Below are 16721 nucleotides of genomic sequence, written 5' to 3'. Positions count from 1 at the left end.
CAAACCACAATTCTGAACTGAAATTTCCATGGGGGTAGTGTGGGGAGGAACAATGATTATCTTTTGTTCCTTTGTTGCAATTGACGATATTTTTCATGGGGGCATTGGGTAGAGAAAGTGATGGCTTTTAATTTGCGATAAATATGATCAGGTGCTATCCTTGCTGTTTCCTCCACAAGCCGCTTTCCTTTCCTTTCACCATTCTACCTTCTTTTTTCTCTTTCTGAATCATATGTCCTCTTGAGAAGGAAGAAAAATGCCAATCAAATAGTTTATAGAATGTAACTATTTGATAAACAGTTACTTTATTTTTTGGTGCAATCACAAAAAGCAATGTCAAAAATGGCATGCATTTTTGTAAACTAAGACCAGGATTAAACAATTCCTCACATGCACATGCTAAGTATGAATGTTAAATGATCTCTATTGTCATGAACCACTGTCTGCCACACCGTTACCTGATGAAAATAAATGAAATAAACTGACCCTTACATTGTTATATAAAATCTAGTTTCTAAATTTAAAGGCCTTAATTACTTAAGTCAGAAGTGTTTTGTGTTGTCAAAGAAGGGGGTAGGCATGCTTTTGAAACTGAAAAACCCTATGATACTCAGCCCAAGATTATTCTTTTTGTCATTACATCCAGAACTGATAGAAATAGGTAACAAGCATGTTGCTCAGTCATTTGTATTGGCAGCCTGATGTTGCCTAATGACATTCATCTGTGTTCACATTTTATTTCAGAGTTTCCTGAGTAATAAGAACATAGGCAATATGTTTAAGCTTCTCTTTAATACTAATTCTGTTATTATCTATTTATTTATTTATTTATCTATATTTTATATGTTTGACCAATTAAGCATAGAAAGCATCTGAAATTTTCAAACACAGTGTTCTTCAGGTTTTTTAAAATATGATAAACTTATAGAAAAAGAGAGAATTATAAGAGTAAAAACATCATGAGAGTATCATAAGGATTATTTATAGTTTTCAATAACATTTCTGAATTCCAGCTTCTGGTTTCTCATAAAATCATCCAAGAGACAATGGGGACATCTGGTTCTAAAATCCATATGTTAGCGTTGGCTATTCTGACCAATGCCAATAGCCAATAGCATTGGCTATTCTGACATTTAGCAATATAATTGCTACTAAGTCACTTTGGAATCTCTTCACTAACCTCCATCATTTGGTATTAGATCCCGGGGGATTCAAATCAGTTGTGCTTTTGGTAGTTATGCATTAACAATGCTAATTAGATAATATGAACATGTTAGAGTAAATGAAAGATAGGGCATAACAATGTGGGACATCTTTCTAAAATGTAATTTTTTTGAGAGGATGCATAATGAGAAACAAGAATTACTCTTCACCCAGGGTATATTAACAAGCACAGTAAAAATTTTTCTTTAATTTGGAGATTACATTTTAAAATGATTTTTAAAACTATCTCAGTGATATGTATTATTAAATAATGATACGTATTTTGAAAACTGTTAGAATTTTTCCTGCATATTTCATGTTACATATACATTTCTCCTCTTTCTAGTATATCACATAAAACTACATACACCAAGCCAATTGTGTTCACTTGCTACTTCTCAAAATCAAGTGGTTCTTTGCTTAAATATGTATAGCAACGAAATTTGTTTTACCTACAAAACTGTCATACTTATTTTACTAGTCTTTTTAATAGCTATTAACAAGCAAAGACTTAATCTCACAAAGTCACTGACATTAAACGTTTTTATTCTTATATTCTAAATTTCATTAAACCTGCTTTAATGGTAAAGAACATACATATAAAGCATATTGGATTTATGTTTTATAAAGAAATGGTGACTATGTCTAGATTAACGACCCAAAACAATAACTATGAATCAATCTGTAAGCCGATTTAACATTTATTTTAAGAGCTATTAGTACAGGTTGGTTGTCTCTGAGTGTTTGTGGATATTTAGTGTTCAAAGTTGTTAGTTCAGAAATTAGTTCCAAGGAAAAAATCTTGAAAATTTAATTCCTTATTAATTAGGATTAACCTACATTTTCATAGATATACATTAAATGAAAGCATATTTCATCCTATAGCATTCTATCCACAAACAGCTTATGCTAGTTATGTGAAGACAACTACTTTGTAGAAAATAAGATCTACCATTTTTGTACCCACTCCATCCTTTCAGCTCCAATAATAGAACACATATAAAAGTCTTTGAGTAAAATCACATACAGGCTAGGTTTAACAGATGGTACTAGATTTTTTGAAACACTTCAGCACTTCTTTCGACCTATAAGCCTTGTCTCCTAGTGGAGGACCTCTCAAGTATTCAAGGGAAGAAATCAGAGATCCAGCTGTGGCGTTTCCTCTAATCTCATCTTATGAAGACTATTAATGCCATTTCTAGATCAGCTTTTCTTTTGATTACTTGGGAAAAGGAAGAGGCAAGTAAAATAGTGTCTCCCTTTAGAACCCTTTCTGCACTTTCTCATTTTCACAACTTGACTTAACAGGAATATTAAGAACTCGTTTACAAAGGAATGAAAAATTATCTATACTAGCAGAACCTTATAACCAGAGAGAGACAAGTACAGTTGAGTACAACTTCAACCACAGTAGGTATTTTTAAAGCATTTATTCCAATAGAAACTAGGTGATAGAAATAGTAATAGGAACATGTGTAAAAATAGTATGTGTTCTTAAAATAGTACCAAAAAAGGAATAAAATACTGTGAATATTTGTGAAACACCAATTAAAAAGAAGATTTTAGTAACTGACTTAAAAATTGATTTAAAAATCAATTATTTTAAAATCATTAGAAAAATATAATTTATCATAAACAGGATTGTGTTCCTTCCAACTTCCTAAGTACATACTTATGTTGAATATTTTAATATCAGTTCTATAGTCTTATTGCCTTAATTATGCATATAATTATTATTATAGGAATAAAAAATGGAAGAAATTTTATCAGCAACATTTTCAAATTACATGTTTTTCCCTTCTCTACCTCATTAAAAGTAATTACTAATTAAAAACAGAAAAAATAAAATACTTAAGTAAGACATGCATCACACCAAAAAAGACACTTAGAAATCCTAAGTGGTGTAATTAATTATTCTCATAATAAAACCACACTTACTCAATGACACACTCCTTAACTAACTAGAAAATTCTGATGGTATCTTTTGTCAAGAAATAGGTAATTTCAAAATAAATGTTAATTCTTAACTAATTTAGACATGTCAAGATATACACTAATTTACTGTGATAAAATGTCTGGAATTTTTTAATACTAATTGCTTATCTGTAAACTATTGTATGTTTATATCAGAATATGCATTGCAAAAATAAAACAAAATAAATTTAATAAGAGATCTAGAAATTTTCCTTTGGTAGCAATGGATTAGATAATTTGGACTAACTCTTCTACTAAAGAAGTAACATAACAAACAACAACAACAACAACAAAAACAACCCTGGAATAAATACAAATACAAATTTTAAAAGACTATATGAGAGACATATTCTTTCTCATCCCTTCTTATTTTTATCTCATGAAAGAGATAACAGGACAGTGAGGAATTGCTCAATCTATGCCTTGGAGAGTACTGTAACTTTGAGAGATGAGATTGCACCTTGAGTCACAAATCCCTTTAGGAAATTTTCCATCTTGAGAACATGACTGAGGCTTAAAGCTTTTTGGTGGCTTTTGTTCCTCCAGGCATACAGGATACATGCAATAATGGACTAGATGCTGTTTGTACTTGAACTTGAAGATGTCTTACTCTGCAAGTGAATAGTATGGACTACAGCTCACTTTTATCTAGGTGTCTCATAAAATATAAAATCTTCCCCTGTATAGTAAAATAATATCATCCTACTCATCCGATCATTATTATAAGCAATTCTGAAAATAAAATTCCCAATAAACAATTAAAGATAATATGGCATTCACAGAGAGAAGACAACATGATGAGAATAAGCAGAAATACCATACAGTAGTAACAAACTCACCAGAATTATAAAATGTATTGTTTATGAAAATATAATCAGGTTAGGAAATTTGACAAAGACCTTAGACATGCAATCAATAAACATTATAAATTCATGGAAGAGCCAAGTAGAAATTATATAAGTAGAAAATGTAATAAGTGAAATTAAGAATTAAATTGTTGTACATAAGAACAGATTAGACACAGCAGAAAAGAGAATTAGTAAACTGGAGAAGAGATGAAAAGAAACACTACAGAATGAAAAGCAAAAAGATAAATAATTGAAAATATGGGCGAGGGTAACAAAAATAGGTTTGTGTGGAACCTCAAAAGGAGAAAACAAAGAAAATAAAACAAACGTAATACATATTTGAAGAAATAGTACCTGAGGATTTTCCATTGAAAGATACCAATCAACAGATTGAAGATCATCAAATGTGAAGCAAAGAAAACAAAAAACTAGAATAATCTACACCTAGACACTTAGTAGTAAAATTAAAGAAAAATCAAAGAGAAAGAATATTCTTAAAATTGTGCAAATAAAAAAATAACAGATTGCCTTCACAGCAAGTAAACTAGAAAAGTAACTGATATCATTAACAAAAACAGGAACAAGAAGCTAGTGAATGATATCGTATAGATGACAGAACAAAATAAAATCAATCTCAATATTTTATACATATAAATAAAAAAATAAATACATTTTTTAAACTTTTTTTTAATGTTTTTATTTTTGAGACAGAGAGAGACAGAGCATGAGCCCGGGAGGGGCAGAGAGAGAGGGAGACACAGACTATGAAGCAGGCTCCAGGCTCTGAGCTGTCAGCACAGAGCCCATCGCGGGGCTTTAACTCACGGATTGTGAGATCATGACCTTAGCTGAAGTCAGATACTTAACCGACTGAGCCACCCAGGTGCCCCAATAAATACATTTTTAAAAACAATAAGAACATTGATCTCTAGTAAACTTGTATTAAAGTAAATTCTGCAGGAGATTCTTCTGGCGAAGGAAAATGCTCCTAGGTGGAAGCTCAAAGATGTGTGAAGGAAAGCAGAGCAAAGAAAGTGTTTAAATGCAACTATTAAAGTTTAACATTATACCTTGACACTTCAAGAATGCCTGATAACATAAAAGAATATCTTCATAACCCTGGGGTAGAGAAAGATTTTTTAAGGCACAGATAAAAAACAAAAACAAAAAATCAAAATGACAACAAACAAAACAACAGCAACATCAAACTCACCACAAGGGAAATGATTTACAAGTTTAACCACATGATAATTTACATGATCTATTCCTCAAAATGTACTTTTAGGAGACCAAAAATGTAAGCCACCAAGCAGGAAAAGATACTTGTCATCCACGAAACAAGCTCATATGTAGAATGAATAAAGATCACCTAAAAATCAATAAGTAAATGACAAAGTCCGAAGAACCACCAAAGACTTGAACAAATAATCTATGAATTAATTAATCCATATGGCTAAGGAAAATCTAAAAAGTATTTAACAATATGTGTAATCAGGGAGAAGCAGGTTTAAGCCAAAACTTTCACACTGGCATAAATTACAAAGTCTCGTGATAGCAAGTGTCAGGAAGAATATGAAGCAACATAAATTCCTATATTCCTTGAGGGAGAATTCACATATATAGTTTCTTTCCCCATTGGTAAATAAAGTCTCTTCTACACAAACTTGCCCCGCCAGTTCATGTTTCCGAAGACAAAGTTATCCATGTGCCTTGTGGAAGCCAAAAATGAAACAGAGAAGGCAGAGTGTTTACATGCTATATATATATATATATTTATATATATATATATTTATATATATATATATATATATATATATAAATTATAAATTAATAGAGGTAGCAATGCATATATTTTCTAGATCTTTAATACATTAGACAGCGAGGATGAGGGTTGGGGGAAAGGAGAGGTCTAATTTGGGAGAGAAGAATTTGGTTTTGGAATTAGGATTTAAAAAAAATACTCAGTTTATCCTAAAAAAAAAAAGAATCCGTAGAGAGGAAAATTCTGAGAATACAAGTGAAAATGGAATTATTTCCACCACAAATTGTGAAGGAAACCAGAAGGAGTTATAATCATAAGAATAAATAAAGTATGTAGGAGTTAGTTAAAATAAAAAGGTCATTTTTTCCTGTGTCATTGGAGGGATCTAAAAGTTATGGGAAGATGTTTTAAAGAGACTTTTCAATAAGAGATTTTCTGTACAACTGAGCAAAGTTTCTTGTACAAAATTGGAAATTCATTTTGTCATCTCTTTATAATTCTGCAATAAGGACAATACAGAATTATAGACAGGACTATATTTTGATAACACTGCAAGACATCTTACATGTTACAATATTAAGTCACATTTTTTTTTGTCATGATTTTGATGCTCTTTCCATGATCTTATAAATGTAGTACAATTACCATTCAACTTTTCTCTTCAAGTATAGTTAATTTCTCTCTTTCAAATAAATTATATACAATTGAATTTTAAACTGAAATATGGGAAGAATATGCCTATTCATTCAGTGATATGTATGACAGTAACAATTTGGGAAATAATTCTTTTTTATGAGGAATAATTTCACTTTGAAATGTGACCTAACAAAATTGTATCCAACAAAGAGCTGGGTGATGATTACCCAAAGTAATCAAGTTAATTTTAACATTTCAATTTGGAAAACTTCAAAGGTAGAGACAACTGGATGATTTTAACATAGGTATATAAGCTGGAATAATAAGGTATTGAGATTTCAAGCTATATTATATCCAGTTTAAAATCTCTTTACGAGTGAGTGTTCCTTGGAAGACTGAGGTAAAAAATAGAAAGTAGCTGTCAGCATTTATTCAGCACTTACTATTTGTTAGACACTGTTCTAGGTACAATAAAACCTTGAATTGTGTGTAACCTGTTCTGCTAGTGTTCTGCAAGACGAGCAAACATTTCTAATACATTTTAACTTGATAAACGAGCGATGTCTTGCTATGAGTAGTATGTGACACGGAACATATCACAACTGAGCCAGTTGTTCCTTTCTCTCTCTCTCTCTCTCTCTCTCTCTCTCCTCTGTAGGATTGTGGGTGACAGTCTCCCATGCTTGGATGCTCTGTCTCAGGCTACAATGTTTCGCAGAAATTAGTGGTTTTTCAGAACATTGGAAGTTGCCCACAACTGGCACTAGTGTATTTTTTTGGCATTTCAAAGCACCTATGGACAGTTCTTTACTTTTCCACACAAGAGTAAGCTTAGGAATGCTTTGCTTCATTCTAGGCCAGGCTGCCAGCAGACATAGACCCTTCCTCCACTGCCTAATTGCCAGTCACATAAAACAGTGGTTACAAGAGTTTATTAATACTGTACTGTAGCCAATATTCGTGCAAGCATATACAATGGCTCCCATGCAGAAAAAGATTCCATTGAGCCAATACATAGCAGGGATTCCATTAGTGATAGTGAAGATCATCCTACACAATAAGCCTCCTCTCTCTTGTCTTCCTTACACCAGCCATGAAGATTTTCAAAGGTAAACGTAAGTTAATTTGTTTTTCTTTATATGTTGTATTTTCATTATTTTGTATTATATTAAGTACTATAAACTTAAAAAAAATTAATGTTTATTTATTTGTGTGTGTGTGTGTGAGAGAGAGAGAGAAAGAGAGGGAGAGAGAGAGAGAGACAGAGAGGGAGAGGGAGAGAGAGGGACAGAGGGAGACAAAGAATCAGAAGCAGGCTCCAGGTTCTGAGCTGTTAGCACAGGGCCCAACGCAGGGCTCAAACTTGTAAACTGTAAGATCATGACCTGAGCTGAAGTCTGACGCTTAACTGACTGAGCCATCCAGGCACCCCTTATAATCATTGTTATATGAATATTTTTGGGTTATGGAACAAATCATCTGAGTCTCCATTATTTCTTATGGGGAAATTCACTTTGATATACAAGCACTTTGGATTACAAACATGTCTCTGGAACGAATTATGCTCAAAAACCAAGATTTTACTGTAGTTGATTCATTTAGTCTTCACAACTACCCTAAGAGGTAATGATGTTATGATCCTGCTTTTTTTTTCCTTTGTCTCTTTTCCACTCCCACTCATTTGTACTTCTATTACGTGAGAAAGAGATCAATGAAACTTCACCAGCCATTTGGTGATCAAATAGGAACTTTCCCCAACGCACTAAGTATGGCTAATGCAAAGGGAAGAGTTCTGGTCTTTGATTACAATTACAGAGAAGAAAAAAAAATACTATTTTAGGGTATCTTGCAAAGCAATCATCTTAAAAAGATACACGCTAATGACAATGAAGTCTGAAGAGCATGGAGGATAAAAGCATGAAATACATCATCAAGAAGACTCACATTTGAGACATGACTTGGATACCTTTGATTTCTAATGCACACTATTCAGAAGACTTTTTTAAAAACACTTTTTACGTTTATTTATATTTTTGAGGGAGAGAGACAGCGTGAGTGGGGGAAGGGCAGAAAGAGAGGGTGACACAGAATCAAAGCAAGCTCCAGGCTCCGAGCTGTCAGCACAGAGCCCGACATGGGGATCGAACTTGTGAACTGTGAGATCTTATCCTGAGCCGAAGTTGGACGCTCAACCGACTGAGCCACTCAGGCACCCCCAGAAGACTTTTGACAAGTTATTTAAACTCTGTGATTTAAACTCTCAATTTTTCCATCTCTACAATAAAGATGGTGCCTAACTCTTAAGAATATTGTGAAAATATGATATTTTAAAATACTTATTACTGTGCCTGGTCTTTAGTAAATTCTGGATATGCCACAGCTGTTACTACTAACGAAGAGCTATTGAAGTATGTGTAAGTTAAAATAGGTCTCATTTTACCATGTATAGAAATATAACATTATGATCTGTTTGAAAAAGGCGCTGCTTATATAAATTGTATTGGTTTGATTTTCATTGATATTACTTAAACATAAGAAGAAAAATCCAGGCTCATGACCCATAAGGCAATTTAGGCTCTACTTTAGTTCTACTCTTACATACAAACTAAGTGCCTTTAATGTACTTAATATGCATGTTAAAAAAAACAAAGCCTATTGAACATAATGATAATCACTTTCTACCTTCAAAATCAAGAAAAATATAATGAAATGTTGAAATAATCAAATATCTTTCTACTGTACAATTTGTGGAATAAATACCATGTGTGATTTGAGAAAATCTGAAATTACTCTCTAAATGCCTAAATTACTGAATACATGAATACTGAATAAATCTACTATCTCTAATAATCTTTTAAAAGCTTCAGTATGATCACTTATAAATGGAATTCAGTGTAATAAATTACGAGGAGAAATTGCATAGACATGCGAAGGAAAGAATCTAACGTGAAGAGTTCGCCCGTGAATCCTCATTTGTCACTCAGGGCAAAGCAATCAGCTAATCACTACCCATTTCCTGTATGTTAACAGTGTGTTCAGTGCTGTGTTAAAAAGCTATTACAGATATAAGGATAGAATGTTAACCTGTGTTCGTTCCTTCAACTTATCTCAAGGAAACCCCAGGATGTTAATGTTGGAGTCAATCAAATGACACATTATTTGCTCTGTCTTTAATAGATTGAAATTTTGTCACCAATTTTTAGATTACAGTCAGTCGGCAGAGCTAAATGAATTAACTATTCCCTCCATGCAATGTAATATAGATTTTGAGCATTTCAGACTGGAAAAGATTTTAGTATTGTTTGCCTAATTAAAACAATTCAGGTAAAGGAGAAGATTGTTGTTTGCCTTAACACACTGCTATTAACTGATAAAACTGAAACTGGGATCCAGAGCATTCGCCTACACTATGAAGTTTTACAGTTAGAGTCTCCCTATTATGTTGCAGCGAATAGACCTGAAAGATGGAGAATTGAACGCTGGCTGTTCATTTTGGCAGCTCTTCATAGCTTCAGAAGACTGGGTCTCAGCTATGAGAATTCAGAAACAAATTTAACAATTCATCCAGAATTAATTAAGCTATTGGGGATTGACTGAGCTAATCAAAATCACAGGATACTTTTGTTTATAGTGGAATACCAATTTATTCATTGACAATTGGGAAAGCATCAGGTTTAGTAAGTAGTGTCAGCTGTGAGCCTGGGAATCTCCTTTCTAATGCACAGGTCAAAAGCTTTCAAGATTGATGAACAGAAAATTACAAAAAAGGGAGTTGGCTATTCTCAAGCCAGTCAAGCTCTAATCAGCTAATGAATTGCCCTTTTCAACTCTAAAGACATTTCTGTCTAGAGAGCCTTTCTTTTCCTTGTCACTTTCAAGTTTACTGACAAATTCTCAGCTCTTAGCCTCCTGTTTTTTTTTTTTTGCTTTTTTTTTACTCCATGCAAATGACCATATGTTTGCAACTAGAGTATTAACTCAGGTATGCTGTAAGAGTTGAGCATATAAGAGCCTTCTTCACATCAGTTAATGTTCCCGTAGTCCTGTGCTTGGCAAATGATGCCCACACACCAAATCAGGCCCACCGGTTGTTTTTGTAAGTAAAGTTGTATTGGAACACAGGTATATTCCTGTATTACTGTGTTGTCTATGTCTGATTTCAGTTATATGGGCAGAGCTGAGTAGTCATTACAGAAACCTTATGGTATACAAAACCTAAAATATTTATTCTCTGGCCCTTTATACAAAATTGCCTCATCATGGAAATACCACACTGCCGATTTTACATCCCTTCACCATGCTTTAGTTATTTAAATGTGAACTATTGGATTCTCCTTTCTAGGTTCACAATGCTAAGCATAAAATAATTACACAAAGAATACATGAAAATTGTTCCCATTTATATATGGGTGAATTTGTAAATTACCACTGTATTTTTTATCTTCTCTGAAGCTTCCATAAATAACGAAGGGAGGAGTTTCAATGACAATTGATGCTCTTAGAGTACAAAAAATAATAATAATGTAAAAGTGAGTCAAGTTTGTCCTTCCCAAATGTAAATTCCTAGTTCCTGATGGTAGCATCCTACTGGGTCTGTCTTCTCCAAGTTTATCATGTAGAACAATGATCATTTCTTCTCTCTTTTTAACATCCAATCAAAATACCAATTCTCAGGACACATTTCTCAGCCAGAAGGAAAGCAATCTGATTATCCCATGTAAGTCATTCACAGTACTAATCTGTGAACAAGCCTGATTTCCAAGAGAGAATTTACATTTTAATAGGGAACATTTTAATTCAAATGTGTCTTTAACCACCAAAATGCTTAGTAGAAATACTTATGAGAAAGAAAACCTTCTAAGGAACGCTTGTCAACTCTGACACCATTTTCTCACTAAAAAATCAGAGGGACCTACATCTGACATAGACAGCCTTAATGTTCCGCTCAGTTTGACCAAATTTTAGACAAAACCTGTCTAGATTATAGTTCTCTGACCTTTTTCTTAGAGCATTTGCTTTGAAAATTTGCTATTGGAAATTCTTTCTCTGCCCCTTAGAGATGTAAATCATCTGGCCAGTTATGCCACCCAGGAACGCCTTTCTCAAGGACCTCAGAGCCATCCCTGTGAAATGTAATCATCACGGAAGATATGTTCTTACCCCAGTCTCTCTGAGGTGTGAGGCTAACTCCAACAAGCAACCAATGAGCAGACACGCTTGGCCTCATCAAATTGACCAACATCATTTTCACCCCATTACCCTTCAGTACCTTTCAATTTGCTCACTGTGGTGCTTAGTAGCTCATTTGCCTTTTGTTTCAGTGGAGTTGAGTTCAGTCTTTCCCCTATTGCAAAAGTCTTCCTTGTCTTTTAGGTTGTGAGGTGCAATTTTTCATTGAAAGGCAGAAATCAGTTTTCCTTTTCTGAAAAATCATGGTATTTGCTCACCTTTACTTCCTACTTCTCAATCATGCTTAAGAGAGAGGAACTTTACAAAGTATTAATGAGGGGACGAGTGACATTTATTTATGGTCTATCATTCTGGAGAGGTCGAGAAATTGAAGAAAAACAGATTGTCCTCATTTATTTTCAGCTATCCCCCCAAAAAGCTATAATTTTAAGGATTTTTACAGGTTTTTGATTGTTCCTATACAATGGTGGTTTTTATCACTTATCAAGCTAGAAATACATCTTTGCTGAATATAAATACAGTTTAAATTACTTTAAATATGTACTTCTCTTAGGATCTTCCAAGCATAATTTTATACTATATCACTATCTTGAAACTACAGGTCCTTACAAATCCTATGTAAATAGAGTACAATTGGAAGCTCTCCAGCAAATCAAACGTTGTCTAAACACCCAAAAACTCAGATTTAGGGTCATTTATCCTCATCATCAAAACAAAGAAGATATGTGAACAATAATGCACTTTACCCAGTAATTTTGAATAGATATTCTATACACTGGCTGCTAAAATTAACACACTTGATTTAAATCATACAAATTGAAATGTGTTTATGGAAATTAGAACTTGCATGGCTTTAATTGAAATTCTATATGTATAGATCTCCTAATTGCTAAAGCATATTTGATTATTTGAGAAAAGGGATCCAGTACAAAAATGTCAAAATCTACATTTTGTGGCTTTTTTCATGCAAAAATCTGTCTTTCACATGAATTTGATATTTGCAGTAAGTTTCCCAATTTTTTGGAGATTTCACTAAGGTACTTTATCTTTATCTTGCTCATTTGAACAAATTTTGTGCACAGTACTAAAAACTAAATTCATTTTCAAAGAAGCTGCTGAAGTAAATCCAAAAAGATTTTTAGTAATTCTTAAGTAGTAAAACTATTTATTATAGGATCATATGACAAACAAGCAAACCATGTTGTTTTTTTTTTTTTGGTTTTTGTTTTTTTTTGGTTAAGTAGATAAAAGAGTGGGTCAAACTCATATGCTGATGAATTCTAGCCTTTGACACTATATTTATTTCTTTGTAACAAATAAATGTTACTTATCAAATGTCACTATTTTTATATTTAAGTCTGAGTTTTGTCTTATTAATTTGTGATACAAAGTGCATAATTTATCTTATTAGATGACATGTGTATATTTTTAATAATTATTTTTGAGAATATTTTTATACTTATTTTAAATTCATGAAGACTTATAACTTGTTTCAAAATTATATAAAATTAGCACAATATTTCAATACCTATTTATAAACTGTCAAACAGAAAAGTCATAGTATTTTAACCTTTATAATCTAATTCACTTAGAATCAAAGCAATTTTAAGATATGATGAAGCACTGTATTTCATATAACGTTGTCAACAAGAGTGATTTTGTTTTGGCTGATATTACTTAGTAAACAATCAAAAATCTAATAATTAATGCAAAAAAACACTCCATAGGTTCTCACTATTAATAGAAATTTTGTAATGGAAATGTATATTTGGCAAGATACTAAACTCAAAGCTTTACAGCATCAACATTCTAACAGAAACCACTTCCTTGGAAAGAAAAGATGAATGGAAAGAATAGAAATGAGGAAAAAATTGAAACGATTTGGTACAGCTAATTCATCTTATTACTCATTGACTTCATTTCTTCATTGCTACCCTAGTGTTTGATATAAATAATACTAGAAATAAAAAAAATGATCCATATCCCTTTTATATTTGCATGTGTCTTAGAAAAAATAACTTGTTCCGACACATAAAAACCAGAACTATTGGGGCGCCTGGGTGGCGCAGTCGGTTAAGCGTCCGACTTCAGCCAGGTCACGATCTCGCGGTCCGTGAGTTCGAGCCCCGCGTCAGGCTCTGGGCTGATGGCACGGAGCCTGGAGCCTGTTTCCGATTCTGTGTCTCCCTCTCTCTCTGCCCCTCCCCCGTTCATGCTCTGTCTCTCTCTGTCCCAAAAATAAATAAAAAACGTTGAAAAAAAAATTTTTAAAAAAAAAACCAGAACTATTGGGCAGCAGCATATTTGGGTTTTTCTCTAGCCACACCTGAGGGCCTGCCACTGCTGTTATATAGGTATGTCACCATACCAATGGCCTCCCTGATAGGCTTGTTTGGTTGATGTATTATATATTAAAGAGATATCTAGTGACCATGTTAGAAACACAAGTCTATGACAATAGTTTATGAAGAAAAAGGTAGTAAAGGTGAAGTCATGCCCCATAGATTTAATGAGGTTGAAACTAGCAGAAAGTTGAAAGCTTCTTTTTCAGAGAACCGTTTTCCCCTAATCTGCTATTGTGTATGTTCAGACCCCTCTAAGTAACGCACTAGCTGTCTGCAGAAGCCTGGACTCAAGGTCAACTGATACGGTTCCAGCCTATGAAAAAGCAAGGCTCTGCATTCCTTACCCAACTTGAATCCAAGACCTCATCCAGTTTATACCAGCTCTCAGAGCATGCCTGTAACCCCTTCTCCTTGTCCTAAGATAACCTCTGGATGTCAGGGGCTGAACCTTGCCTCATTTTGGTGTTGTCACCATCCCGAAATGAACATGGGATGTATGTTATATATACGTTTGCTCATGGTGCTTGCTCCATCTTTCTTCATGAGTTCATGAGTTCATCAATATGTATGTAATCTCAGCCACTATGATTATAAAAAACTGTTCTCTCCCTGCTCAGGGAGGCGAATATGAGTTTTGTCTTCCTTCTCTTGGCTGCCTCTCAGATAAACTTTCCTTGCCGCATCCCTGATGTCTCAGTGATTGGTTTTGTTGCGCATCAGGCAGACAGACTTGGATTAGGTCACAAGGGCAATCAATATACAGAAGGCACAAAAGGGGACTATTACCTTTGATAAAGAAACATTTCAGTGAAGACATGTACCATTCTGTTTGACATTGGGATGCATGTAAATCTGATCTTTGGGAGAACTCTTTGGGGCTTTAGCACCTGGTACTGTTGCTGCCCTTGTGAGACTCCACAGGAAACAGAGCCTCTCTCTCCTGACAGAGGTCTTGTGCTTCAGTACCTGAATTCAGCTTTATAATCTCTGATTTGATTCAGCTGAGATATCTATTACAAAATTAATATCATGCAAATGGTAATAGAGGCATAAACACAAATTATAGATATAGCAGGACACTTCATAAACATTTCAGTTCACTATATATATATATATATATATATATATATACATATCAATATCAAAATAGATATGTTTCTAATCACTTCAGTGAAAAGTTAGCAATAAAACAAATGATAAACAGTTGCTTAAACTTAATTGCTTGATAGTAATAAAATGATAGCATATATAGTTTAAAATCATGTGGAAACATTTCATTAGTGTTATTCCCTCTATGAAAATTTGATAAACCAATATAGATGTTACTTATTTTTGAACTTGATCCATAAAGAGTGTCACATCATACTCTTTAAACACGTATTTACTAGAATTTCACTTATTTTGGAAATTGGAATACAAATGAACAACAGAACCCAATATTTTCCCAGTAATGCTTAATTATCAATTTAATATTAGATAATTGAGACATTAAACTCACCATTGTGTTAAAATAGCTACCCAGGAACACACTGAGATTCTTAACTAATTCCTCTTATGCTCATAAAGGCAAAGGGCTATAATTAGCACAGTTAAATAGGAAGTATTTTTACATAATCCATTTTTTATTTATCAAAATTCTAATTTGGTGGTTTTAAGAAGCAGGGATTTACTGTTTATCATGAAAGCATAAACTTGGAGGTAGTATTTTTCTTAAGGGGTGCAACTATTGTAATTCTCATGAGATAATAAAAAATATATTCTTTTCCTTGAAGGCATGCTGTATAATCAGATTTTATACATTGCTACAAAAAACTTACATTAATGTGCTTTTAAGGAAAAATTTAAAGAGAAAACAAAACCTAGATTCATGATGTAATTTATGCTAATATGATGCTGTCTGATATAAAATCTTTAGAAGTTTTTATTATATATCTTATATGTATGATATATTTATTTTCTCAGAAAAGGAACAACTTCAAAAATATTAGACAACAGCATGTAATATATTATTATATATGTGATATGACCTTGCTATGTCACATATCAGTCAATATAAACTAATTTGTATGATACAGTTGTAGGGAACAAATCACATTGGAAAAGTACAAACTGGTTCCTGGTCTGACTCCGAATTTGAATTCTGACTCTTTTAACACTTTCTCATAGGACCTTGGATAGAAATCACAAACTGCCCTCATAGAAATCAGTTAAATTAATTAAAGGTAGGATATTGGCAGGGGAGTGAAGGGAATAATTATAAATATGTTCTCTTCATTTTCCCTCATCAAGAAAGACAGAACATTCGCAAAAATCTTTGGTCCCAATTCTTAAGACATTTGAGCTTTGAAAAATGCAACAAAAGAACAGTAAACCAATCTTTGTAGTTTCTTAGGCCCACATTCTCTCAGATCTTGTTTTCATCATTATTGCTACTACTACTGATAATACAAATTACACAAATAAATCATTGAGACTATAGAAAGCGAATGTAATAATTAAATGAGTCAAGTAGAATTCAGAGAGGACTCTATCATTACGTTTGATCAACAAAAGAAGAGTATGCATTGATGAAAGCTACAGATATGTTTTCAAAATAAACTGTAAACCCTGCAGAAGGTGGAGAAAAGTTTCAGAGAGATGGAAAGTGAGAAATGGGAAAACAGCAATAAAGGATGAGATTTAATTTAGATAAATGCAACGTAATACACAGAAGGGATGCCAAAGAAAGAAACAAATTGAAGAGTATTGGTTAGAGAACACCTT

At 33.2% G+C, this 16721-nt stretch overlaps 1 protein-coding gene across 3 annotated transcripts in view; it reads right to left on the bottom strand.

Moving 5' to 3' along the window:
• FSTL5 (follistatin like 5) overlaps positions 1-16721 on the bottom strand; it is a 789672-nt gene that overhangs the window by 255081 nt on the left and 517870 nt on the right. The window lies entirely within an intron of this gene.

Source organism: Neofelis nebulosa, chromosome 3, assembly GCF_028018385.1.
Source record: "Neofelis nebulosa isolate mNeoNeb1 chromosome 3, mNeoNeb1.pri, whole genome shotgun sequence".
Taxonomy (NCBI): domain Eukaryota; kingdom Metazoa; phylum Chordata; class Mammalia; order Carnivora; family Felidae; genus Neofelis; species Neofelis nebulosa.
This window is presented reverse-complemented; position numbering and strand designations above follow the sequence as displayed.